Genomic DNA, 25,512 nt, shown 5'->3' with positions numbered 1-25,512 from the left:
TAGGGCATCCAGCTGACTCTGGTGTGCGGCTCCCCAGTGTGCACATGCAAACCCCAGCAGGGGTTCACATCTGCAAATATATCTGCATGCATCTGTTTGAAAATTTGGGTCTCCAGAGCCCTCAGGGATAGACTGAGATCAAACTCGTTTAACTGCTTATGTAAATCATAACTGAACCTTGATTTTCTTAGAGGCACAATGCTAGTGAATCAAGCCCTTGTGTTGCCTACTGCAGCCCCTTTATTGTCATGTTTTTAAATGTGGTTTTCTTTAAATTGCAGTTTAACTTCCTGAGATGACTGTTTATTGCTGTTCCTTTTCAGCCCTTATCCATTGAGTAACGCCATTGAAATCAGCTTGTATGATCTTTGCAACACTTGTAATAGTTCATCCTTTAGATGGGGTCTCAAACACATGCCCAGCAGGCCGCATGCAGCGTGCGGAGGTATTTGCTGTGGCCCGCCAAGCTCCCCGCATCTCCCCCCCATTCTCCCGAAGTTATTTCCTGCAGCCCCCCAAGCTCCCCTCACCTGCCCCCCCTCACCCCGGCATGCTGAGTCCCCGCTCCTCTGCCTATCTCCAGCAGCTTCCCGCCACCAGACAGGAGAGGAGAGATGGGAGAGGAGTGGGAAGCTGTGCACTCAGGGGAGGAGGTAGAGAAGAGGCGGGGCAGGGGCGAGGATTTGGGGGTTGAAATAGGGGCAGGGAGGGGGCGGAGCTGGGGTGGGAACTTTGAGGAAGGGGTTGGAATGGGGGTGGGGAAGGGGTAGGGCCTCATGAAAGGGGTGGAGTGGGGGCGGGGCTGGAGGAGGTTGTACCTTTATATGAAAAGGTGTCAGTGGTGTGGCCCTCGAGCCAACGTACTAGTCCTCATGTGGCCCTTGTGGTGATTTGAGTTTGAGATCCTTGCTTTAGATACTGAAATCGAATGAAAGAATGAAAACCTACATAAAAGACCAGCCTTTCCCATGCAGGTAGCCTCATTAGAGTCAATGAAACTACTCACATAACTGAGGTAAGAGCTTTTGGCTCAAACATTTTAGTAGAAGACCACAATGAAAAATAAATATAGCAAACTCTTGCTCAAGTACAAGATCTGAGATAGTTGAATACAATATTATATAACCATTAGAGCTGCAGGAGCAGACCAGTTAATGATATGCTCAAGTTTAATCACAAATTATCGAGCTTGATGCAGTATTACTGGATGAGTGTTATACAGGGATCAGACTAGATGATCACAAAGGTCCCTTCAGATGTCAGTATAGATGAATCTATTAAAATATTATGCCCAATTGTCTTTTTTTATATATATTAACAGCAGTTTGGTGTATTTCCTTTTAACTTCATTTCCCTCAAACTCTTTGTGCCAAATCCTATGTGACTGACTCAGGAAAATCATCCCCACTGATCTTAATGGGGGTAATCAAGGAAATAAGGCAAGCAGGATTTGGCCATTTATACAAGTGTCCATTCCACTTCAGTTTGTAGGAGGAAGGCTACTATAAATCTTGTGCTGACTGAGTTTAGGTTAAATTAGTGATGAAAATCAACTTGCTTTTGTCACAGTAAGTCTGACAGTGAATATTATTTTAACATAGAATTTTGGAATTTCATGGTTTTATATTTTCTCCTGGAAAACTGCTTTCTGTAAGACCATGGAATGATTTATTAATGGTGCTGCTTCTGTAGCAAAAAGAATAATGATTTATCACTGTTCCAAACTTTAGGATGGAGGAGAATACACTTTATTATAGGATATATAGAACCAAGTCTCAGATTAGACTTTTTCCAGTTAAGCAAATTTGGCCTAGAAAAAAATACAGGGAGAGTCAATGATGAGTAATAACCATACTACCTCCTCATTAGACCATGTTTGCAATGTTTTCTGGGATGCTCTACTTTGCTGTATTAGGACAATTTTCTTGCTTTTTTCCAGCTCCAAAACAGAACAATAATGACAGTATTGTCCAAAAAAAAGAGTTTCTTATAATTAACTAAGTTGTGTAACATGTTACCAAGATATCAGGAAAAAGGCCAAAGTATTTCACATTGTAAAACTGGGCATATCATCAGATATAGCAATTTTGATCACATCTTCAGACTAGCCTGATTTTATAAGTTTCCCCAACTCTCTTTCAGCCAAAAGGTTTTGGAATGCCATCTGGTTCTAATGATACAAAACTAAAATATTCAGTCTCCTTTTCACTACACTACATTAAAGTTTTAAAACATCAATAGAACAAAGTCCATTCTTTTTATATCATACCAGTGAAATTTTTATTATTTTGGCTAATTTAAAGTGTTTAATATTTTCTATAAATACTGATGGACATACAATACTTAAACGAGACTGTATTGCATGGCATAGTGGACTTGACCCTCGGCTCAGTTACTCCTGATTCACTGCCTATGGAAATTTATGGGAGTCTTTCCACCGACATCAATGGACTTTGGATCAGGCCCTTACTGTGTGTGAGACAGGAATTTGGCCCATAGAGCATAGTGTGTTAAGGAATTTATAAGATTCCAATACTTATCCCACAGGGGAAAGGTTCAAATTATACTTACAGTAGCTACTATTAACAACGAACAAGATCCAATCTTGCATTCCTTGCATACTCAATATCCAAACAGAAGTTAATTGGAGTTCTGGCTCTGTAAGAAATGCAACATCAAGATTTTGGTAAAGAAATACTTTAAAGTAAATAGGTTTCTATGAAACATACAATCTGTATCCACTACAGCTATCTGTAAATATGCTATTTCGGTACAATTTTCAAAAGTGCCTATATGAGTTAGTCTATGTCTACATGTCCCTGCAATTCAGACTGTGAGGAGGATGTGAATTCCAACACGCACTAGCATGCTGCACTGTAACTCCCCCACGTGTACACTGCATGGGCAAACTAAAAGGTACCTAAGTTTGTGTTAACATAGTCCTCTTTAAACAGGACTACGTTAATGAGAATTGGGTACTTTTTAGTTCATGCCTGCAGCATCCACACGGGGGAGTTAAAGCACAGCATGCTGCAATTCACACCCCCATAGTCTGAACTGCAGGGCCGCGTAGATAAGCCCTTAAGTTTTCCGCAGCAATTGAAAGTCATGGGAGTTGGACACCTAGGTTACCTACCTTTATGGACTTTTTAGAGTCTCATCCTCTAAATATAGTTCACCATTTCTGAACTCAGCAACTACACAGTTTTCAGCTCCTTAAGTTTCTTTGTTGATCTTATAAAGATGGCAGTTCTGCAGGTAGCAAAAGAGGCCAAGATATTAAAAAATGGATAACTAAAGTCAGGCTCTAAAGTCCACAAGTACCTAAATAAGAGGCCAGATTTTCAAAAGTGCTGAGCAACACTGATGTCAAGCCACACATTTAGGTGCATAAACATGGAGTTAGGAGTCCAGCTTTAGGCACCCACATTTGAAAATCTTGGCCAAAGTGCTATGTACTATACTGATATTTATGTAGCTTGCTAGATCATTATTTCAATATTTTATTAAGTATTATTATTATTATTATTATTCATTATGTTAGCTCCAAACAGAATCAGGACCCCATTGTGCTAGGCACTGTGTACACATAAAATAAAAAGTCAATCTCTGCATCAAAGAGCTAAAATGTACAACACCTAAGGAAGAGCAACAGAAAATACAACTTCCTATTTGTAAAAACAAGATTAGTTTTACTCCGGTGGGTGATCATTGCCTTCTGTATATCTACCTTAGTTTTCTCAATCGTTTCTACTGCTATACTGTAGGGGTGAAATCCTGACCCTACTGATATCACTAGCAAGACTCCCATTGGCTTCAAAGGGGCCAGAGGTATTTAAATAAGGTAACTGAGACCCATAAAGTATTCTCCAAAGTTGATTTCACAGTGTATTCTGCTCTGTACCTCCCCCAGGTTCTAAGAGTTCTTGTAGGATAGGTTTGCTTTTGTTTCTTGTTTTGTTTTTCCCCCTCCCTCTGCATGGTAGTTTTCCATCTTACTATTACAAAATGGTTAATATATAGTTACAAATCCTGCATTCCCTACTCAGTCCCTTTCAACAGGAGTTTTGCCTGAGTAAGAAAGGTCCGAGGGAGGACCGCAGGAATTGGCCCACACGGAGTTACATGCTAGCTGCTGTTGTTGTTCTCCAAGAGTGCATTTAAGGTTTTGGGAACAAACAATAAAACGAACAGCTGAACAACTTTAATCATGGCCCAGTTCCTAGTTACAATTATTTTTAAGCTATCCCACCATCAGCTAGTCTCTGAATTTCTTCCCAATGAAAAAAAAAAGCATGCAAAACTTAAAGGAATATTCTTGTTAAATAAATGGTTTTCAAATGTGACCTGCCATGGCATCTGATCTGAATTCAGGAGTAACTACTCCCTGCAATTTATGTGTTAGCTGCACATATACAGCCATAATTTTGAAGTTGTCACATGCTCCACATACTCCTCTGAAAGCAGGTTCTATAGGAAAACATATTTTATTTGGCAAGGAAAAAGAGCTGCCCCTGTACCAGGCTCAACAGTGACTGAATATAAGACTACTCAAATAGCCAACCCACTCAAATGGAGAGAGGTCTGAACACAAACAATTGTTTCTATTCTCATGAAAGGTATACACCATCCAGTCCACATTTCAGAATACTTGTAGTGTGTGGGGGGGGAGTATTCAGATAAGCTCTGAACTTTCCTAGATACCTCTCTGTAACTTGGCATTAAGGCACTACTCACAAAACGAATGATGTGCAGCTGTATGCAACTTAACCAGCATGCCTGCAGAGCTCCCCCGCCTCCCATCCCATTCCTTTCTTCACAACAGGTAAGTGAACACTAGAGATGGGATTGGCCCTAAGATGCTAGGACGTTAGGACAGACTGTGAATCAGGAAAAAAAATATTTTTCTCATAAGACCCCTTCTTCATTCAGGCCCTCATACAAAGCCCATTGAAGTCACTATGAAGACTACTGTGGAGTTTAACACTGATTGTTATTGTTGTTCATTATTTGTATTACACTAGCACCTAGAGGACTCAACCAAGATCATGGCCCATTGCGGTAGGCCCTGTTGTACATTTTAGCTCTTTGATGCAAACACAGGGTATGGGATAGTCCCTACACTAAACAGCTTACAATCTAAAAAGGCAATGCAGACATGGCAGAGGAAATAGAAAAGTGAAGGGACTAGTACAAGGTTGCAAAGCAGTCCAGTGGCAGAGGCAGGAAGAGAACCCAGGTGGGAAGGTATAAAGGATACCATTCTTCTGGCAGTGCTTCTATATCCTGGGAAATTCCCCAAAATCTGGGAATTTGTGAGTAAAATGTTTTGAATTAAAATTCCCAATTTCCCAAGATGAAACATTTTACTCACAAATTCCCAGGTTTTGGGAAATTTCCCATGATATAGAAGTACTGTAAAAAACTTTATCTGGGAATTTTTCACCAGATTTGGGAAATTTTTTGCGCTAGGTTGGGAAAAGTTGGCATCACGATATAGAAGCACTGTCTTCTGGGGTCAGAGGCCTGCAGCTGGATGATTAGCCCAGCCTTTTGCATCTGGGCAAAGAACTGGAACTTAATTGCCTGATCCTCATAAAAGAAGGCAACAGGGGAATGGAGGGAGGGAGATAGCAATAACCTCCGGAAAGCTGAGTGGCCTGTGGCTGTGTGCCTAATGGACTGCTGCTGAAGCAGCTGCAGAGAAGAATTGCTCCAGAACCAAATGGACAGAAAGGAGACTGTGTGAAGTCCTTTTATTATGGAGGCTCTGAGGTAAGAACCAGGGAATTTTGGGCTGCTGAGCTTACTGGTGTGAGGGACAGACTTGGGGAAGGGACTACTCAGCCTGCACAGACTTTAAGGGAAGAATCTGTGTGATTTTGATTTGTTTTGTTAAAGAGGCTTGAAATAAAAACAACTAATCCTGCTGGAAACTGCTTCCCTGTATTCTGTGAGGGAGCTTCAGTCAGAATTGCCCCAGGGAGTGAGCTGGCTCAGTAAGAGCAAAACCTGGTCTGGTAGGAGGAGGGTACTATAAGATAGATCCCAATCCTTTACACCAGGTCTCCTGATTCCTAGTCCAGAGCCCTATCCATCATGGTGCCTGCCAATGGACTCTAGGTCATACCGTCACTGTACAAGATGGATGATGTGTAGCGAATGAAGCCATGGTCCACTCACTGAGCAGTAATGAGCAACTACCTCAGTGATTTCATATCATCCAAACTGCACACCGTGGCTGAGGACCAGAACGAGGCCTATGAACAATTTACATCCTACTTAAGTGCTCACCCTGAATGATGAAGGAGTCCTGCAGAAAAAACAATGTAATCGTGTACATTCTGGCTATAGCAGAATGCAAATGCACCTGAGGGGGCAGATTTAAGGCCATGAGGGCAAACAACTCTGCTATTTCCTGACTTTTGAATGCTTCACTTTTCAATATTTTCCTTTTTAATTTATTCCTTTTATTTTTTTAATCACTGTTTCTTTGGCTAGCACCAACAGTGTGATAGATGCCTTAGAAACAAGTAGGAACATTAGGTCCCTGCTCTCACTGATTTTTTTCCCTTTAATAAAAATTACCTATGTTAAGTCACTGATAGTGGCTACAGAGTCAGTGGTCCTGCCATAAGGATGTATAAGTGTTCTGTGCAGACATCCCAAGATCCACACTTCAGACACAGATCATTGGGCTTCATGTTAGCACCCCTCCTCCATTCCACACCATCTGTCTGGCATATTCTTCAGTGGAATTGTTCCATTCCCCAGTATTTGCAATGCAAGGAGATGATTTACCCTCATGCCATTCTATTATTGGTATCCAAACCTCAACTCTGCACGACCCCCAACTCTTTGGGGTGTGGCGGCTGTGGACTGGTATTGCACTTAATTCATAGATTCATAAAGTTTAAGGCCAGAAGGTACCACTAGATTATCTGTTCTCCTGTATGTCACCTACCAGTTACCCTGGTATTGAGTCTAATAACTTGCATTTGGCTAAAGCATATTTTCCAGAATGGCATCCAATCTTGATTTGTCTACATCAAGAGATGGAAAATCCACCACTTCCCCAGGTATCTTGTTGCAATGGTTGATCATCCTCTCTGCTAAAAAACTGTGCCCAATTTCTACTTTGAATTTGCCTGGCTTCAGCTTCCTGCCATTGCATAGGCCATGGAGTGAGCACTGGGCTATGGCCCAATCACATTTTGGGCAGGCCAAACCTGAACAGGCACAGCGCTACTCACTCACATTTGGAGGGGGTGGGTGTATTGTATGGGCTCATGGGATGAGGAGGAGAAGGGGGCATCTGAGAAGAGAAGCGGAGGGGCAGGTAGAGAGGGGGTGAACAAATCTGTCCCCCCCCCAAACGTTAAATGGTGCTCCACAGCCCCTGCATCAGTTCTTGTTATGCCTTTCTCTGCTAGATGAAACAGCCCTTTTGCCCTGTTATATTCTTCCTCTGAAGATACTTAGGCACTAATCAAGTCACCTCTCAATCTTCTTTTTGATGAGATAAAAGACTGAGCTCTTTAAGGCATTTTCTCTAGCCCTTGAGTTATTTTTGTGGCTCTTTTCTTCAATTCTCCAATTTTTCAACATCCTTTTTAAAATGTTGACAACAAAACTGGATGGACTTTTCCAGAACTGATCTCACCAATCCCATATGCACTGGTAAAATCACTGTACTACCCCTGCTCAGCACTCCCCTGTTTATACATCCAAGGATGGCATTAGCCCTTTTTGTCAAAATATCACACTAAGAGCTTCTGTTGAGTTGCTTGTCCATTCTGATCCATTCTGCTTTCTAAGATACTGTCGCCCATTCAGTAGGTATGGTCTGCATTCCTCGTTCCTAGGCATATAACTAATGCTGAGGCTCTGAGCAGCAATAGCTGCCATGGAAATTTTCACTGGATGTTCTAGGGGACTGCCAGAGCACTCTGCTGCCTTAGGACTCAATCCTGCTCCTATTCTAATCACTGGGAAAACTCCAGTTAATTTCAATGGGAGCTGAATCAGGTCCTAAAACAGAGGCTCCCTCATCCACCATCACTCTCCAGCAGGCCAGAATAATGCAAAGGCCAAATACATACTATTCATGCAGAGAGGCTATTGCTGGCATTGGGCGGGATGTGGAGTTTGTCATGTAAGCTCTGCGGAGGAGTAGCTTTTACACTAGATCAACATGTGGCCAGTATTTGCACATTTTCTACCTTGTGACACAAAAATATTTATGCCCCTCTTATTAATATATCTCTTAGATTTTTAAACGTGAAAGAGTGTGGAACAATTTTAAACACAAGTGATTACAATTGTTTACAACTTTCACTCAGGCTGCTCAATTTTTTGCATTTCACTCAACTTGGAGAGAGAAATCTGACCATTTGGTTTTGCTTTTCTGTTTTTAGGTTGAAATTTTCAAAGCAGTCTAGGAGATATAGACATATCTCACTGTGAAAATTTCAACCAGTCACTACACTGCATAGTAAAGACACAGACGTGTAATATTTAAATAGAAATACCCATTTTCTTTTATTTTTAAATTATTCATAACACAGTTCTGTTCACAATAAGGTTTATAAATCTTTTCCCTACTGCACCTAGACCCCCAAAACTCTCTAATTACTTAATAATGTCCCTTTAACTACAATGTCCCTTTAACTACCTTTTAACTATTTGAAAATAAGAGATCATGAACTAAACTCTGGGCAACAGGACAAGCCCATAAACAATTCAGGCAGTTTCTTTATACAAAGTTTGCTTGGAATATTGAACAAACTGCCAAAAGTTATGCAGCCAACAGTAAAAGTAAGTTGTGTACTTTAATTCAAGAAAGACTTGGATGATGTTTTGGAAAAGAAGGAAATACTGTGTGGTACAGCAGTCACTAGCTCTATTTTGTTGTGATGGTGATGATTAGAGCATTTTAAGTATTTCATTAACACAACAAAATTAGCAAACTTTGTCTTCTCAATGAGTCTAACCCCGGAGAGTGATCCTTATGGGCATAAGAGTCAGACCAGACAAATCTATTTGCAAGACTGTGGCCATGTTTTTGTTCTCTCTCTGTCTCTCTCTCTCACCAGGAAAAACAGATTAGAAAGGTTAGATAATATAGGTAAAACATCTTAATGAATGGATGGATAATTAGATGGCTAATGGTGGAACAGAAATTCCAAGCTGAAGGCAGTTCTCACATGATCACCAACAATCACACACACACAACATGGAGGCTATTGCGGAGGATAAATAGTGAAGGAACGAAACAAAATAAAAAGGAAAGTACAAATTAACTTTGCACAAACAGACACGTGTGCCACAATAAAGCCAATACAAAGTGATTTATCTCAGGGTTGTTCTTGTTCGCAAGAGATACGGAAGGACAAAATGTTCACCCACAACTAAAGGGGAAAGGAGCAAAGAAAATATAATATGCTGAAATCTCAAACATTTCCTGTTTGAAACTGGAGAATCAAGGGGCTTGAGGATTTATGGCAGCAGTAACATTCCATCCCTCAGGTGAGCTGTCTTCCCCTTCTGCCATCATCTTGGTGTTCAGTGCCAAGAACAGAAGCAATGGTGCTGACAAATTTCATCATGCAATCAGAAAGACACTAGCAAATGGCTGTTGCTGTGACAGACAATAGTAGAATCACAGACGTTAGAGACGGGAAAGAGCTATTACCATCCAGTCCATTTCTCTACTGTGGCAGAGCTCTGACCTTGCCCCCGTGGGTCCTGCGCTTCTAGGCAGTTTATGCTAGCCTCAGTGGCTCACTGTGACCCTCCACTTAGCCCTTCTCTCTCTAGGGCCAGGGTTACAGTCTACTGAACCCTTTTCATCATAGGCCTGCAAGGAGGTTGGTGAGAGAACTCCCACAGTCTCTGTTGTCGCTGGGGGCTTATTTTAGAACAGTTTAGCCTCCTGTCCTGACAGGGGCCTGACTTCCCCCCTCCCAGGAGATGTTCCTGTAGTGGTGGGTTGGGGGAAACCCAGGCCTGCCCTCTACTCCGGATTCCAGCCCAGGGACCCTAATGGTAGCAGCTGTTGGCAACCAACCTTTCACTGCCAGAGTTGCTACATTTCCCTGGGCTACTTCCCCACAGGTCTCCTGCCTCTCCCTTCTTCACCCTTACCTTAGGGCTCCCTTACCGATGGTTTGAGGGTATCTTCATTAACCAGCCCTTCAGCCGCACTTCCTCTCCTCTGGATCCCTGGCTCTCTCCTGCCTGACTGGAGTGAGCCCTTTTTATAGTATCAGCGGGGCCTTAATTAGAATCAGGTGGTCACATTAGCTTAATGGCTTCAATTGACTCTTTGCAGGTTAATAAGAGTCAGGTGTTCTCATTAGCCTGGAGCAGCCCCTGCTCTGGTTAGTCAGGGAACAGAAAACTGTTAATCCAGTGGCCAGTATATCTGCCTTCTGCTATTCTGTGGTACCCAACTGGCCTGGGTCTATCACACTACCAATATGCGTTATTTCTCACAGCACATCTTTTTGGTGTTCTGTCCAATCTAGTTTTAAAAGTCTCAAGGGATACAGCTTCCACTACTATCTTTCTTGGGATACTTTTTGATGAAATAATAGAGCAATAGAAATGATATTGGCCAACAGCCAACATGGTTAAGAAGAAGGTGGCATAGCATTATGCATTGCTAACACCTTTGCATGAAAGTCCTCCTTTCCCTCAGAATTCAGTAGTAACTCCTGGGGAAAGAAAGAGGACAAAATTGAAGATGAAGCAAACAGAACTCTTTCCACCAGACCAAATAGCATGCAGTCAGTAGATAAACCAGAACCAGACAAAATCCAATATGCAACTGGACTGCTATATCATCAAATTATATGGCATATCCTGGAGGTAAAAATCATGATGTTTAAACTAAGTCATGAAGTGGATTTACCAGAAGATTTTTTTTCTCGATTCAAGTATTTATCGTCATTTTAGAATTAGGTGCTGAAGGTCATCCTACGTAATGATAAATTATGACTGGGTGACACTGGCCTGGGCTGCCTTTTATTTCACTAATAGCTGCAGTCACTTTATCTTTGAAGGAACAAGATTAAAATCAAATCAAGAAGTGATCTTACTGTGTGGCTTGTAAGAATGCAGGGTTATCATGGAACCAGTGGTTCTCAAACAGGGGTACACAGAGGTCTTCCAGGAGGTACATCAACTCATCTAGATATTTGCCTAGTTTTACAACAGGCTACATAAAAAGCACTAGCAAAGTCAGTACAACCTAAAAGTTCATACAATGACTTGTTTACACTGTTCTATATACTATACACTGAAATGCAAGTACAATATTTCTATTCCAATCGATATATTTTATAATTATATGGTAAAAATGAGAAAGCAAGCAATTTTTCAGTAATAGTGCGCTGTGACACTTTTGTATTTTTATGTCTGATTTTGTAAGTGAGTAGTTTAAGCGAGGTGAAACTTGGGGCATGCAAGACAAATCAGACTCCTGAAAGGGGTATAGTAGTCTGGAAAGGTTGAGAACCACTGCTCTAAACAATGGGCAGTAGAGCACCCCAATAACAACACTCTATACTCTTGGAGGAAAAGGACAAGAGCTATTAGGCCCGAAGGTACCTAAGGTCATACCAAAGGGGCTTGTGATGGGCTGAGGTCTCTGTGCACAAAGGTACCACAGATAACAAACTGAGATTCATGCTGGCTTAAGAATATGCTAATAGACCTTGGAAGTGCCAAGGAGCAAGGACTCAAGATATTATTAAAAGAAGCAGAGACCCAGAGGAAAATGGAGGTCACATATTAAACTGGGGGCAAGGATCACAGAAAGACAGCAAGCACATATAGCAGAAAGGCCCAGAGATAACATCTGTAAGTAGTGCTAGCGATGAGGGACAATGGGAGGAGGATGGTGCCTGCACACATTTATTTTTGCCAAATAGCCTGAAAAGAAAACCAACATCATTGCTATGGTATTTTCTTCACTAGATCTAAGGACGGCAGCAACTGAATCGGCTGTTTGTGTTAAAGTGTCAATAGAGGAAAGAACAAAGTCATGGGAACATCTGCTTTGAGAAGCCACTTGAAAAATAATTATGCAATAGCTTGTGAAAACCATCTGTTAAACATGCTGCTGTCCACCAGTCATGTAGAAAGGAGACAGAAAATAAAAATATAAGCAAGACCAGGCAACCATTGTGCAGGCTTACTTCTAGCAGACCAGCCGTTACCCCAATCTAAGCATGAAGCCAAGTGTACGATGAGCAGGGGAAGCATGTGATAGGAGCAGAAGAAAGCAGTATCATACAGTAAGCAAGTTACCCAATAGAAGGTATAACTACCACTTAATAATCAATAACAACTACACCAGAAACCATGCTTAGCCTGGGTACTCAACCTGAGTACAAACAAATGCTTCCTCTCATTGGGAGAAACAAAAGGTCATGGGGCCTTCTGTTCTAACCTGGCAATTCTATTGTTGCAGCAGACCCCAGTTGGCCACTACTCAGTGGAGTCCCAGATTTGTGTAAATCTCTTCACACAGCTGTATCCAATGCTCTGAGATTATGTGAACTAAGGAAAATACATTGAACCGTTAATATGGAGAATCCATGGCTGAAATCCTGGCTCCATTGACACCAATGGAGCCAGAATTTTACCCCATTACTAGAAGTCTGATCCTGCAAGGCACTGAACTCCTTCATCGCTCAAAGACTCCAGTATTGAGTACTCTCAGCTGCTATTGCCTCCTAGAATTGGGCCCCAAGGGTGTGTAATTATTCACCAAATGCTGCTGTTCATTTCCAGAGAATTTTGAAGTTTCAACCAAGCAACTCACTGATTCTGTATCCCTGTTTGTTTTTATGAACTCTAACTCAGCAATAAACAGTAAATTTCTCCTCTTCAAGCAGCATATTACTGACATCCTCTCTCCCATCTGACCTGGATTCATTGCCTCTAACAATGGGGTTAGCTTAGGGTGTGCTATCAAAGGGTGCTTACCCATGTGTTGTCATGTTTTGCTAAGTTCTCTGGTACTTACACATACATTCTGCATTCTCTTGTGCCCTTCCTTTGCCACTCCTCACATGCTAAGGGCATTGCTTGCACCATGTTACACAAAAGGAACCTTTTTGGTGCAACATTTCACTTTGGATAGGCACAGACAGCTTTTCACAAAGATGCAGAAAGGTGGGGAAGGGTCATTCCTAACTGGATACCTTTACAGTGACATCCTGTGATAAGCATGCATACCATTCAGAGACCATGCAGGGGACAGCATCATTCAGATCATCTTTCTAGAGGAAAGGAGCTTAAAAAAGAAAAAAATGGTTACTAACCTTCTTGTAACTGTTGCTCTTCGAGATATGTTGTTCATATCGATTCCAATCAGGTGTGCGAGCGCCGCATGCACAGTTGTTGGAAAGTTTTCCCTGAGCAACTCCCATCAGATAGGGTGTGGAGCCCCCTGGAGTGGCGACTTCATGGCACTCGATATATGACCTTGCCAACCCGACCCCCCTTCAGTTCCTTCTTTGCCGAGTATTCCAACACAGGGGAAGGAAGGTGGGTATTGGAATGGACATGAACAACACATCTCGAAGAACAACAGTTACGAGAAGGTGAGGAAACATTTTTTCTTCTTCTAGTGCTTGTTCATGTCGGTTTCAATCAGGTGATTCCCAAGCTCTATCCCAGAGGTGAGGTCAGAGTTAAGTAATCGCTGATTGGAGCACAGCTCTGCCGAATGCTACATCATCTTTGGTGTGTTGGGTGATAGCACAGTGAGAGGTAAACATATGTACCGATGACGAAGTTGCTGCTCTGCAGATCTCTTGTATCGGGACCTGGGCCAGGAACACAGCTGACAAAGCTTGTGCCCTTATGGAATGTGCCGTAAGAGTTGGGGCTGGGACCTTGGCCAACTCGTAACATGCAGATGCAGGATGTGATCCAGGAAGATATTCTTTGAGATGAGACTGGGAGTCCTTTCATCTGGTCTGCTACCACCACGAACAGTTGGTTCGACTTCCTGAATGGCTTTGTGCGCTCCATGTAGAATGCTAGCGCTCGCCAAACATCCAGTGAGTGCAGCCTCTGCTCTTGGGTACCAGTGTGAGTCTTAGGGTAGAAGACAGGTAGAAAAATGTCTGGACCAGTGTGGAATTGTGACACTACTTTGGGAAGGAAGGCTGAGTGAGGCCTGAGTTGCATCTTGTCCTTGTGAAAGACCATGTAGGGTGGGCCGGTGGTCAGAGCTTTTAACTCAGACACCCACCTGGCTTTGATGGCCACCTTCCATGACAAATAGAGCAGGGAGCAAGATGCCAGTGGTTCAAAAGGGGGCCCCATGAGCCTGGCAAGGACCAGGTTAAGGTCCCATGCAGGAACCGGTTGTCTAATCTGTGGATATAGACGTTCCAAGCCCTTGAGGAAACATCCTACCATAGGGTTAGCAAATATGGAGCGTAGAGACACTCCCGAGTGGAAGGCCAAGACAGCAGTGAGATGTACCTTGATGGATGCTACTGCTAGGCCCTGCTGTTTGAGATGCAGAAGGTACTCCAGGATAAGTGGTATAGATGCCTGGAGTGGAGTTGTGTGTTGCTGGGCACACCAGCAAGTGAATCTATTCCACTTGGCTAGATAAGTGGTCCTGGTGGATGGTTTCCTGCTGCCAAGTAGAACCTCCCTTACCGGCTCTGAGCATAGGAGCTCTATGGGGTTTAACCACAAAGTTTCCAAGCCATGAGGTTGAGTGACTGGAGGTCTGGGTGGTGGAGGTGACTATGGTCCTGAGTGATCAGATCGGGGTAGAGGGGTAGCATGATCAGGGTGTACACTGACAGCTCCAGAAACATGGTGTACCAATGTTGACAGGGCCACACTGGGGCCAGCAGAATCCCCTCTGCTCTGTCCCTGCAGATTTTGAGCAGCACCTTGTGTACAAGTGGGACCGATGGGAAGGCATATATGAGGTGGCCTCCCCGGGGTAGCAGAAATGCGTCTGTGATTGAACCTGGGCTGTGTTTCTGGAAGGAGCAGAACATTGGGCACTTCCTGTTGCTCTGGATGGTAAATAGGTCGACCTGGAGAAATCCCCACCTTTGGAAGACGGGACGAAGTACATCCGGATGGATGGACCATTTGTGGTTGCACAACGATCTGCTGAGGTGATTTGCTAGTTCGTTCTGTGCTCCTGGGATATAGGACACCTTCAGGTGAATGGAGTGGGCTATGCAGAACTCCCATAGCCGGAGGGTTTCTCGACAGAGAGGGGAGGAAAGGGCTCCACCCTGCTTGTTGATGTAAAACATAGCAGTGGTGTTTTCCGTCATCACTGCCATGCTTTGGCTTTGCAGCCAGGACTGGAAAGTTTGGCATGCCAGTCGCAATGCTCTGAGCTCCCTGATATTGATATGAAGGGAGAGCTCATCCTGCGACCACAGGCCCGGTGTTCGGAGATCTCCCAGATGTGCTCCCCAACCCAGATCTGACGTGTCCGTTACTAGGGACAAGGAGGGTTCTGGGTTGTTGAAGGGAACACCTTTGCATACCATCTGGGGGTTGAGCCACCAATTAGGAACTCGAGTATGTGTCCTGGCACCATCACTACCGAGTCCAGCCTGTCACACCCCGGGCGATATATCTGCGTGAGCCATGCTTGAAGGAGTCTGAGCCTTATTCTGGCATGCCTGACAACATAAGTGCAGGCCATCATGTGTCCGAGGAGACTCAGGCATCCCCTTGCGGTAGTGGCCGGGTATTGCCTGAGGCTTTGAATAATGTCTGTCATGGCCTGGAAACAGGTCTCTGGCAGGAACACCCTTGCTTGTACTGAGTACAGCACCGCTTCAATGAAATCTATTCTTTGGGTCGGTGATAAGGGTGACTTTTCACGTTGAGGAGAAGTCCCAATCTCTCAAAAGTGGATCTGACCAATCTGACATGAGACTCTACCTGCTCCCTGGTACAACCCCTAAGCAGCCAGTCGTCTACGTATGGGTATACCTGCACCTGCCTCTTTCAGAGGAAGGCTTCTACAACCGACATGCACTTGGTGAATACACGGGGGGGCTATCGACAGACCGAATGGCAGAACCATGAACTGATCGGTTTGTGGTCAACCACAAACACTGAGAAAACGTCTGTGCGCAGACCTAATGGCTATGTGAAAGTATGCATCTTTCATGCCAAGGGCAGCGTACCAGTCCCCTGGATCCAGGGAAGGGAGACCATGCAGAACTTCAACTTCACCATGAACTTGTTGAGTCCACGCAGGTCTAGATTGGATCTGAGATTCCACACAGGTCTAGATTGGGACTGAGATTCCTCTTTGCCTTGGGGATTAGGAAATAGTGAGAATAGAATCTCTTGCCCCTTAGCTCCTGAGGAACCTCCTCCACTGCTCCTATGGCGAGGAGTGCCTGCACCTCCTGGATAAGGAGTTGCTCGTGAGAAGAGTCCCTGAAGAGGGACGGGGAAAGGGGGTAGGAGGGAGGGAAGGATCATAATTGGAGAGAATATCCCACTTCTACTGTGCGAAGGACCCAGCAGTCCAATGTTATTTGGGACCAAGCACAGTAGAAGTGGGACAGATGATTTAGAAAACATGGAAAAAGAGCTGGTGGATAGCAGGTGCGCCGTCCTCGGGCATCCCTTCAAAAGGCCTGTTTAGAGCCTGATGAAGGTTTGGACGGCTTGCATCTGCCATTCCTGCTCCTTCATCTATAAAAATCCTGCCCTGGCCAAGGAGGATATGGACGCTATTGGTGAGGTTGGAGCTTGAAGTGCTTGTGTTGGGTTGCCGGTGTGTGCATTCCCAACAACCGCATTGTCACCCTGGAGTCTTTCAAGCTGTGCTTCTTGGAGTCTGTCTGCTCAGAAAACAGCCCCCATGCCCTCAAAAGGAAGGCCCTGTAGGGTTTGCTATAACTTCGGGGGTAGTCTGGATGCCTGAAGCCATGATGTCCTCCTCATCGCTATGCCTGAGGAGAGGGTACAGGTGGCCTAGTCCGCAGAGTCTAGGGAAGCCTGCAAGGAGGCAAAAAGGATGGACCTTTTTGGTAAGAAGGTCTATGCCACTGGGGGTCTTCAGCTGAGGATATCCAAGCTATCTGCAGCAGATATAACTTCAACTCATGGGCATCCATGTTGAAGTTTAAAGAGCTGATCCCTGCAGTCTCTACATCTGAATTCTCTGCCGTTGTTGAGGAAGGGAAGGCGGTGGGATGGATCTCATTGCAGGCTGTCCCTGTCACTTTCTCATTGACCACTGAGAGAACCAAAGAGCATGGTTGCAGATGTGAAAACAGATATTCATAGCCCTTGGAAGGGAAGAAGTATTTTCGTTCCACACCCCCTGGCAGTCGGCGGAATTGAGGCCGGGGTCTGCCATAGATTCTTGATGTTGGTCTGAACTGTCTTGATTAATGGCAGAGCTACCCGCGATGGACCCTCAGGAGTAAGAATGTCCACCATGGGGTCCTCAGCCTTGATCACCTCCTCCATGTTGCGGGCAATCTGCCTCAGAAGGTCCTGATGTGCCCTGTGGTCAATTGGCGGAGGGCCTGAAGCTGAGGTTCCGGCCACAACTTCATCAGGGGATGAGGACAAGGTGGCCAGAGGGGATACAAGTCTTCCTGTCCCTCCAGCTCCCTTACCTCCTCTTGGACAGTGTCTGTCCCTTTGGCGGCAATAGCCGACGCAGCTGAAGTCTGACCCTGTGGATGGTCCTGTGCCGGAGTAGCTTCCGCAGTGGCTTGAGGCTGAGGGGGCAGCTGGGACTGGGTGGCCTCGGATCCCTGAGGCATAGGCCTGCCCCTGGCAGAGTGACATGGTCGGTGTTCCAAGGTAACCGACCGTGAATCACTTGAAAGGGATCCCTGGGCCTGATGGTAAGCCCAGGGAGTTCAAAAGGGCCATCGTGCAGGGAGCTGCCAGGTCGGCTGCACCTCCCTTCACTGCCTGTGAGACCTATGCCGACTATGCCTGGAGTAATATGAGTCACCGTCAGAGTCCGAGGAAGTGGACCCTGAATGCAATGACCACGGTGGAGCCAAACTCCTCCACCCTTGTGGCAAGTTGCTGTGTGGCAAACTCAACGGTCCCGTCCGGGAAGCCGAAGTCAACAGCATGGGCTTGTGCTGTTTTGGCACCAATTCCATTCTGGGGTGCACTTGTGTATCCCCTGATGGTCCTGTGGCTTTTCTAGCCAGTGAGTGCCCCCATCAGTCTTCTTATGATGCTTATATGCCTCCGGTGAAGGGAGCAGTGCCGGGGCGCTGACCCTTGCTGCGGTGCCGGGGAAGCATCAGTGCCAAATGTCTCTTATACTAGAGTCCTTCCTCTGCGCCATGTCATGCACTGAATCCGGAGCGCTCTGTAATGACGCGCTCAGTGCCAAATCCTGGCCGTCTGCAGCAGGTTGGGAGTGCAGAGTGGATTCTATGAGCAGTTGTTTGAGGCAGAAATCTTGCTCCTTCTTGGTTCTCAGATGAAAAGCCCTGCAAATTTTGCACCTCTCAGAATGGTGCACCTCCCCCAGCCACTTTAAGTAAGAGTCGCAGGGGTCACTAATGGGCATGGCCTTGTTGCAAGCAATGCAGGGCTTTAAGCCCTGGGCTTGTGACATGCTCCGAAGCCCGAGATGGGGTTAGGGGTCGGGGAGAGAGCCCTCTCCCAACCCTTGGTATCTAACTATGAAAATTAAAACAGGTAACTGGAGTAAGGAGAGCACTTGCTGAGCAAGTGAACGCTGTTCCAATGGCCATCATGGATGGTAGGGTGACCAGATGTCCCGATTTTGGGGTCTTTTTCTTATATAGGCTCCTGTTACCCCCCACCCCCTGTCCCGATTTTTCACACTTGCTGTCTGGTCACCCTAATGGACGGTAAGAAGGAACTGAAGTGAGGTTGGGTAGGCAGGGTCATATATTGAGCGCCATGAAGGCATCACTCCAGGGGACTCCACAGCTGACCCGACAAGAGCTGCTAAGGGAAAACTTTCTGATGACTTTGCACGCAGTGCACGCACACCTGATTGGAATCAATGTGAACAAGCACTCGAAGAAGTAGTTTTAAATTCCTTTGTTGCAAGGAATTTAATGAATAGCATGTTAGCCACTGCAAAAGAGGGCCTTCATGTAAGGCTGTTTGAGAAAGTAGAGGAATTGCATGGACAAAAGCACACTTCTTGGTCCTTTCAAAGCTATCTAAGAAATATATAAACATTTTTAAATATGAAACTAAACAAACAGCAGGTCTACACAAACAGCAATGGAGCAATAGTCCTCTGGGGATATTTCAAACTGTGTCATCCCAGACCTGAATATTTATTGTAACTAATTCCTTCGGTTTCAATTGCATAAGATATTCTTCACTTCCTGCCAAAGTCTCATCTCTGAAATCAATGAGAGATGTCCCCATAGTCTTCCATGGACTTTAGAAAAGGCCTTTAAAACGTAAATATCATTGCTATGTGCTGCTAAATGGCTGCTGCATTTTGCCCCAGAGGTGGGCATATTTCAGTAGTGAGTGAAGTGATTCCTTTATATGCAGTATAGTTTGCAAAGTGCTTTGAGATCCCTCATGTTGAAGGATGCGATAAGAATTACAAGGATATTATATCCATAAAACAATAATCCAAAAATATTGGTGCTTCAGCTATCAACCGAAGAAATAAAGGAAAAACCAAAAGATTTTAAACAGTTTGAAAATAACTTAAAAGCAGCTTTTTTATTCGCTCTGAATGTCTCCGGAAATTGTCTTTTCAAAACAAAGGCTTGTTATAAGATTCATCTCTATTTCGCCTTTGCTTATTTTTTATAAATAAAGAATTCTTTATGAAACATTTCAGCCCACTGCTAGTCTCAGTTCTTTCCTGAAGTATCAACAGTGACTAATGTGGCTGATTTACCAAATGTTTTCTTTTCTTTGTGTACTTTTAAAGGATCATTTAAATGAGCAAAAAACTCAATCCCAATCATAAGGGTTTGGTAAAAGCCATACTTTGCCTTCTAAAACTGTTTTCAGATGAGAAGCAAAAACCCAAATCTATCAGACTTTATGGAATTTGTAGCAGGGGAGGGAGATGCAGGAGGGGAGGAGGAACATGAGTACGTCCCACATGTCCTCCTAAGGTGTTCCAAAAGAAGATCAGTGAGCCAAATCTTAAACCTTCTGTTGCTATAGCGTGCAGCAAAGCTCTCGCTTCAGCCTCAAGGAAGAAAATATGGCTAGAAGGTGGGAACATTAAAAATATCACAATAAAGGAAGTTCTTTGTACTATCTAGCTGTTCAAAGTGGTATAATGAGAGAGCTCTTCAGAAAATGGCTCCTTTGTGAAGACAGGAAGACATTGAACTACCTGGCTAGCTAAAAATTTTCTCAATTAAGGATTGCAAAATGAGGTCCAAATAACCCATATCTAGAGCTGTGCACCTTTTTCTTTTTTTAAGCAAACAGTTTATTCACCAAATATGCAGTTCCGGTCAACCCAATACTATGCAAATTCATATCGAGTTTGCCAAATGGTGAGGTCTGAATGGAAAGATTTAAACATTTCAGAGAGGTCAAAACAAAATACTTAATATGTTTTGATCCAATGAAAAACTATTCAACTCTGATTCACCAAAATTTTTTCAAAATTTTCATTTCAATTAAACTTTTTTTTTAATTTTCAGAATTGCCAGCGAACTGAAAAATCCATTATTCACCCAGTGCTAATCACTTCTGAATTCCTGTCTCTGAAGTTTGAATGGAGTGAAACCACCACAATGACAACCAAGCTAATGTTTTCACTAAATGAAATACATCTTTTCTGTGTGTGTGTTCAGAACTATCTATAAATCTATAGTATGAAATGGGATTGCAACAGGTTTGTCTCTGGCATCTGGTAAGTGCAGCCATTGGCATGAATATAGAATTTCCCCAACTAATACAGGTCACATAGGTCAGTCTGATTTCTGTGTCAATGGAGACAACTGTTACTTCATGCACATGCAAATGCAATATGGTTACTGCTTGTCTGTAAATGATCTAGTAACCATGTATTACAATGCCTGCCCCTTAATTTAATCACTGGTTAGTTCAGTCATCCATTTAACTTGATCAAAACCTTTGGAACCAAACAATTTATATTAAAACTGATCAATTTTGATTGTGTAACCCCCCTTCATTCCGCCTCCCCCCTGCCATGTTCCACCCTGGGTTACTCGGGAGCAGGTATCACTCACCTGTGTGGCTGGGCACCTGATGTTGCTGAGAGTAAAGGAGATCCTGAGTATTCCAATGGTAATATTGGATAGGTGGGAATGCTCTATCCGCCCCTCTGCTGCAGTCCTGTTATTTGTGAAGGACACTATAACTGGTAGAGCCTCCACCTGGCTAGGCCCTGAACACACTCACTGGCATGCCTTGGGAGCCTCCAGGAACAAACCTGAGCTAATCTAGGCAACAGGTCTAACTAAAAAGTACCAATTATAAACAATCTACACCCAATATACACTTAGATTAGAGTTAACACACCTTTATTTAACCATTTAAGAAAACATGATAAACTGAGATTAATCAACATCACAACCAATTTAAATCAGCAGTTCAATAAATCACATAATAAATTAAGTTTACAGTAGTAAATTAAACTTAACCAACTTGCATTTACACTGCCACCAGTTACCCCACCAGTTTGGACCACTACATCAATTAGTGCGAGCAGCTGAAACCCCTGGGTGAAATCCTGGCCCCAGTAAAGACAATCCTTGAGGAGGCCACTTAGGGATCTGGGGCAAAAAATTGGTCCTGCTAGTGAAGGCAGCGGGCTGGACTCAATGACCTTTCGAGGTCCCTTCCAGTTCTAGGAGATTGGTATAACTCCAATTATTATTATTAATGAGTGCTTTGCCGTTGACTTCAGTGGGGCCAGGATTTCAATCCCTGTATACCTGGTGTAAGGAAGACACTGCCCCCTGCTGTTTTGAAATGTAGAAGACTGACTAGCATAGGGGAACATACCGTAATTCACTTGGGGAACCTGCATCTGCAAATTAAAATAACAGCAGGGGCCACAGTAGGGGGATGTAATAGAAATAAATAAAATATTACATGAATGAGGCCAGATAAGTCAGTGCAGGACAAATGATATCTAGAGAGCTCTGACTCCTACTAGCCTCTGAGTAAAAACATCCCCTGTTAGTTTCCCAGTGTCTGCTTTTAGAAGGTGCAAGGAAGACCAATGGCAAGTTGAAGATAATCAGCCTTCAATTGTTATTATCCATTTCCACTCAAAAATCCTCTAGGAATTTCAAACTTGTCCAATTATCATGTTTTGACCTTTTCCAGCAGAGAGCAAGGAAAGAGCTCCATCAACCCCTTTGCCTGCCAAGAACAAACCCTTTGCCTGCCAAATTTTCATGTTGTGTCCTAGTCACCCAACCAATTTTCAGGCACCACTAAGAATAACTTACATTTCTTACAACTAATTCAACCGATGCAAGGGCAAATGTTGTAGCTCCTCACTTAGGGGAGTGGGCTGCTTATCTGGGGTATTGTAATGATCACTGCAGACAGCCTCCACATAGGTGGTGCTGTATCTTCATCTTAGCGTTACGTTGTCTTGTTCTGATATTATGTTGCTGTCTTGGTTGAGCGTTCTAGGCGGAAGTTAAGTCCTGCCAGTGTGTGCTGGAGTTGCTACTTGCCGTGTTCCAATAATACTTGATTTTCATATGCAAGTGTTACAACCGGTGGCAGCAGCTTCAACATGGCAAAAGCACTTTTGCCTGAGAAGAAATTTACTAGACAGGTAGCTGAGACTGGAATCTGTGAGTACTTGACAGACGTTGAGCTGTTGCTCTCTGTGAATGAGTGGACTGATGAGAAAGCAACACAGAACCTAGGGCAGGGGTCGGCAAACTTTTTGGCCTGAGGGCCACATCTGGGTATGGAAATTGTATGGCAGGCCATGAATGCTCACGAAATCGGAGGGGGTGAGGCCTCCAGCTGGGGGTGCGGGCTCTGGGGTAGAGCCAAAAATGAGGAGTTCAGGGTGTGGGAGGGGGCTCCAGGCTGGGGCAGAGGGGTGAGGGGGGGTGAGGGCTCCGTCTGGGGTGCGGTCTCTGGAGTGAGGCTGGGGATGAGGGGGTGGGGATGCAGGAGGGTGCTCTGGGCTGTGACTGAGGGGTTTGGAGGGTGGGAGGGGGATCTGGGGTGCAGGCTCCGGGTGGCGCTTACCTCAAGCAGCTCCCAGAAGCATTGGCATGTCCCTTCTCCGGCTCCTACGCAGAGGGGCAGTCAGGTGGCTCTGCGCACTGCCTCGTCCATAGGCGCCGCCCCTGCAGCTCCCATTGTCTGCGGTTCCAGGCCAATGCGAGTTGCAGGGGCGGCGCCTGGGGTGGGGGCAGCGTGCGGAGACCCCTGGCTGCCCCTATGCATAGAAGCGGGAGTGAGGACATGCTGTTGCTTCCGGAAGCTGTGCAGAGCCATGGCACGCGCAGAGCGGGGCAAGACCCCGACCCCACTCTCCAGCTGGAGCAGAGCAAGCCCTGGACCCTGATCCCCAGTGGGAGCTCAAGGGCTGGATTAAAACGTCTGAAGGGCTGGATGTGGCCCCTGGGCCATAGTTCACCCACCCCTGACCTAGAGGGTCTTTGGATGGTGATGCCAAAGCCTTTCACAAACAGCTTCTTGGTGTAGAAAGACAGTTGTGCAAAGATTTGTATGTCTGCTATAAGTAGGGATTGGCCTTTTAGAAATACAAGAAATATGTACACCCCATAACACTTCTTATATTTAAAATAATTACAGAATACTAAGATTGAATCCACTAGCACTGAAAATTCCAAGGGAAATCTTAAAAGTCATCTAAGTGCAGTTTTCAAAATTGTGGCATGTTTCACACATGCCATTTAAAAGCATCTTTCCATCACTATATTAGGATGCAAATTATTATTGCTAACTGTTGTTGTGGGCACAGACAAAGAATTTGACTAATAAATTTTGGTTGATTTGTGGCTGTAAACTGATCCCTGCCATTGGAAAAGACAATAACATTAAGACAATACAGTTAAATTGTATCCAGTTCCTGCACAGACAGTTCAACAACACTGATGCCCAAAGAGGCATTCCTCGCAAACTCACCCTCAAACCCCTTTCCTCATCAGTGGGGAATTAACTTGAGTTTTCAGCAACAAAAGTACAGGCCTCTGCCTCTGGACCTAAAGGAATAACTGCATTAATTAACAGAAGCAGCAGGCTCCTATCCTTTATGGACCAGACGATATGGCCCACTTCTCTAAATTCAGAGATTTTTAAGGACAGAAGGATCCATTATGATCATCTAGTCTGACCTCCTGCATATAGGGTGACCAGATGTCCCGATTTTGGGGGCTTTTTCTTATATAGGCTCCTATTACCCCCCACCTCCTGTCCCGATTTTTCACACTTGCTGTCTGGTCACCCTACCTGCATAGCACAGGCTACAGAATTTCACCCAGTAATTTCTGCATCACGCCTATAACTTTTGTTTTAGTTATAGCCTATCTTTTAGAGAACTATCCAGTCTTGATTTAAAGGCTTCAAGTTATGGAAAATCCAGCACTTCCCTAGTTAAGTTTTTCCACTGGTTAATTACTTTCACTGTTAAAATTTACACCTTATTTCTAGTCTGAATTTGTCTAGCTTCAGTTTCTAACCACTGTCTCTCAATATACCTTTTTCTGATAGATTAAGAGCTGATTACTATCAGCAATCTCTTCATGTAGGTACTTGTGGAATGTAATCAAGAGTCACACCTTAACTTTCCCTTGGGTAAACTAAATAGCTAGAGCTCACGGTCACTGGAACAGGGGGAGCCAGGAGGCCATGGCCCCATCACTTTTAAAAGGTAACATGGGAGTAGGGCCTCGGAGGAGGAGGTGGCACATGGGCGGGGCCTATGGAGAAGGGACAGCGTGAGGTCGGGGTCTTGGGGAAAATGGGCGGTGTGGGGATGGGGCTTCAGCCTCAGGAGGAAGAGGTGGCATGAGGGGGGCAGGGCCACGGTTCGGGCGCCAGTGGCTCCCCCACTTTCGAGCTTCCACCACTCCTGATAGACCTTCTTAAGTCTCTCACTGTAAATCACAGGTTTCAGAGTAGCAGCCGTGTTAGTCTGTATCCGCAAAAAGAACAGGAGTACTTGTGGCACCTTAGAGACTAACCCAATTTATTTGAGCATGTAAGGAACTGAGTGTGTGGGGGGGGGGAAATAAACACGGGGAAATAAATATTTCCTTACAGTTCCTTACATCTCCTTGTCAATTGCTGGAAATGGGCCATTTTCATTACCACTACAAACAGTTCTTCTTCTCTCCTGCTGATAATAGCTCACCTTAACTGATCACTCTCATTAGAGTATGTATGGTAACACCCATTGTTTCATGTTCTCTGTGTATATATCTATCTTCCTACTGTATTTTCCACTACATGCATCCAATGAAGTGGGCTGTAGCCCACGAAAGCTTATGCTCAAATAAATTTGTT

The 25,512-nt window shown here is 44.4% G+C and overlaps 1 long non-coding RNA gene across 1 annotated transcript in view; it reads right to left on the bottom strand.

Moving 5' to 3' along the window:
* Positions 1 to 883: 883 nt before the first annotated feature.
* LOC120405234 overlaps positions 884 to 25,512 on the bottom strand; it is a 101,648-nt gene continuing 77,019 nt past the window's right edge. The window contains exons 3-4 of the long non-coding RNA XR_005598451.1: positions 2,572 to 2,658; positions 884 to 918 (exon numbers count right to left, since the gene is read on the bottom strand). This is a non-coding gene — a long non-coding RNA (uncharacterized LOC120405234). The remainder of the gene's footprint in view (positions 919 to 2,571; positions 2,659 to 25,512) is intronic.

The sequence above is a fragment of the Mauremys reevesii genome, linkage group 4, assembly GCF_016161935.1.
Source record: "Mauremys reevesii isolate NIE-2019 linkage group 4, ASM1616193v1, whole genome shotgun sequence".
NCBI lineage: Eukaryota > Metazoa > Chordata > Testudines > Geoemydidae > Mauremys > Mauremys reevesii.
The sequence above is the reverse complement of the archived record's forward strand: the minus strand, read 5'-3'. Positions and strand labels throughout refer to the sequence as shown.